General features: G+C 40.0%; 1 long non-coding RNA gene across 1 annotated transcript in view; it reads right to left on the bottom strand.

The window, feature by feature from the left end:
• The window catches only part of LOC125615559, a 2,808-nt gene extending 160 nt beyond the window's left edge, over positions 1-2,648 (bottom strand). The window contains exons 1-2 of the long non-coding RNA XR_007346164.1: positions 1,816-2,648; positions 1,361-1,521 (exon numbers count right to left, since the gene is read on the bottom strand). This is a non-coding gene — a long non-coding RNA (uncharacterized LOC125615559). The remainder of the gene's footprint in view (positions 1-1,360; positions 1,522-1,815) is intronic.
• Between the last annotated feature and the right edge of the window lie 270 nt (positions 2,649-2,918).

Genomic DNA, 2,918 nt, shown 5'->3' with positions numbered 1-2,918 from the left:
TCTTCTACCAGTATCCATGACATAGGTTGTAACAGGCTAGCTTGCAAGTAGTTGTAACAGGCTAGCTTGCAAGTAGCATCAAATCCCATAGTTCTTGATCATGCAGTTCTATCATGTGTAGCACTTTCCATGATAGCATTTTATATGTTAACTATTCTTTCTGATGTTCATACTGTTACATGAAAGTGATATATTTGCTCAATCAAAACCATATTTAGGAGTCTTTTCTTCATTGTAAAATATCTACCACTTGGTGATTCTTAATAATTTTCTTAGGATAAATTTTCAAGAGTGAGTTTAAAGTTACTAAATGTATATAACGAACATATTCTTCATAAATTTTCCCATGACATCCTGAAAGAAAAAAAAAGTAATAGTAATAATAGAAAATGTAACTCCATGATCACAATGGCAATTAAAAATAATTATGAGTGAATAATGTGCTTCCTGAAAGCACAGATTGTATCATGAGGCTATGGATCTAGGTATCTTCATTATGGTCTTTGAAGACTTCAGAAGATTTGGATTTTACTTTGTAAAATATTAAACACACCAGCTCATGAAAGTCATTGACCATCCAAGTTATTTATCCTGAAGTTTATGCACATCATTAAATGTGCAGATTTTTTAAAAAAAGAACAATAACAAAACAAACCAGAAGGTCAAGGAGGAGATGTTTAATGTAAAGAATTAACTTATGACACAAGGGAGTCTGTAGGGTACCCTAAGACGGGGGAAGTACCCACAGAAGGATGAGTATGAGTGACTCAGATCGGTTGGAGAAGGTGTGACAGCCCACAGGCTGGAGCTGGTCTGGAGTGGCTGGGGGGGCACTAGGCCATGGTGGGTAGTACAGATGGGCAGGCAGCATCCAAGCAACGGTATTCTGAGCTGGGGGCTTCAGAGGTTGCAGGGACTGTTGCAGACACCTCTGGCCCAGGTGGCAGCTGTGCAGACCAATGTTAGGGCTTCTCTGCAGGGAGTGTGGCCAAGGTCAGTTCACCAAGGCTATGAGGTAGCACTGGCTGCCTCTGGTGGCTGGGAAGGCTCCCCAGAAGTCCTAGCTGCACAGTGCAGACCCCTGCCCATGCTGGAAACAGCTGTAGGGGGTCTTCCTCCTCCTGCCTCTTCAGAGCTTTCCTCAGAGGACACCAAATGTATACTTGCTTTACAGCAGATGTGCTTAAAGGAATTCTGACGTTTACCCCAGGGTGGCATGGGGAGCTGAAAGGCAGGCAGTAGACTGGTAACTGACACCTGAAGTATTTCTAACCAACTATTCTGTGCATTGTAGTTAGCTACGGTCCCATCTGACTACTCTTTGATAGACTGAGTGTGTAACATTATTTCTCCAAGTTACCAAAGGGGTATGTAGTGGATGGGTTCTTCCTTCCAGAGGGTCTTCATGTGGCCACGTTCACTTTCCTTTTTTTTCTCATGATGTAGCCTCGGGAGCAAAACCCATCTCCTGAAAAACCATGGAATATAGCATCCTTGGACTGGCTTGATTTCTAGCTCTCTCTAGAAATCCCAAAGGTAGAAAGGAACCAGTTAGAAATCACCCCCTACATGTAAGCCGCTATAAATGCCTCTTAAGAGAGGATTAAATATCACTTAATTAAAAATAAACCCCTCTTCTATGTAAAGGCAAAATGCACAAAATATGCATTTCTTTTCTGTTGACACCAACATCTTTTATGACTGTGGCAGGCTCACATAGCAGATGTATTAGTCAAGAGGGAAGGGAGTTTCCCGTGATGAGGAATCCTGAGGCTCCTCACTTCCTCCAGAATATCAGTTCTTAGAACCACTCACCAATCTCCTTTTCTAAGTAGTCACATGTTCATCCTGGAATTAATGGCTTTCTTCTATATTGGTTTTTTTTTTCTTTAAGTCCATCCTTCACGAAGCAATTGTAGCTGTACTTTGTTTCAGATCTTGAGATACTGGACTTTTCTTGGCATTTATTACGTATGTGTAGGTAATAATTTGTCATGCAACAGAAAGTAGTGCAGAAGGCTTGCTTGCCTTTGACTCTGTCCTGAAGGATTCAGTGAGTCAACTCTTGGGAGTCTCATTCAAAGGCACTATCAGTTGTCATTTTTTTTTTTCCACTTCAGTGCTATAAAGATCAAGAAGGAGAAAAATTAGGGAAACATATATTATCTCCCAGTCCTGGTTTTACTTCTATTTTCAGAATCAGCTCTTAATAACAAACTGTGGATCACGAAGGACCCTGTTGTGTCTGTTCTGCCCAGAGGTGGAGGGAAGGTCGAATGCCAGGGCACACAATTGCCAGAAGGAAACATGTGGGGCTTAAATATGTTCACAGGCCACAGGAAGTCACAGTCCCCTACACCGAGCCCTGCTTGGCTGGACATCTCAGCTGTGCCCCAATGGTAGATGAAAGGAGGGATAATTTATCCTGGGAATAGGAAATAATTGTGTGAGGAGCAGAAGAGACCTCTCCTAGGAAGCATTTACAATAACTCAGGTGGGGAAGTTCAAACTAGTAAAGAGAAACAAGTCAAGGACAGAAACAGATATAACATTCCCTGCCAGGTATTACAGTTATTTTTGTGTGTCTATGTCTCTTCTAATTTAATGATTTTTTATATTTTTTAAATACATGTCAGTGGAATGCATTACAATTCTTATTACACATAGAGTACAATTTTTTCATCTCTTTGTATATAGAGTATGTTCACGCCAATTCATGACTTTATACATGTACTTTTTTTTGCATTACAATTCTTATTACACATATATACCACAGTTTTTCATATCTCTGTTTTATGAATGTGCTCCATGTTTTCCTCATCTTTTTTTTTTTCATTCAGGATACGCAGCCCCATACACAATAGCTTAATAGAAATTTGTTGAATAATAATAATCATAAAATATATCTAGTAGACCAG

The sequence above is a fragment of the Marmota marmota genome, unplaced genomic scaffold (genome assembly GCF_001458135.2).
Source record: "Marmota marmota marmota unplaced genomic scaffold, marMar, whole genome shotgun sequence".
NCBI lineage: Eukaryota > Metazoa > Chordata > Mammalia > Rodentia > Sciuridae > Marmota > Marmota marmota.
This window is presented reverse-complemented; position numbering and strand designations above follow the sequence as displayed.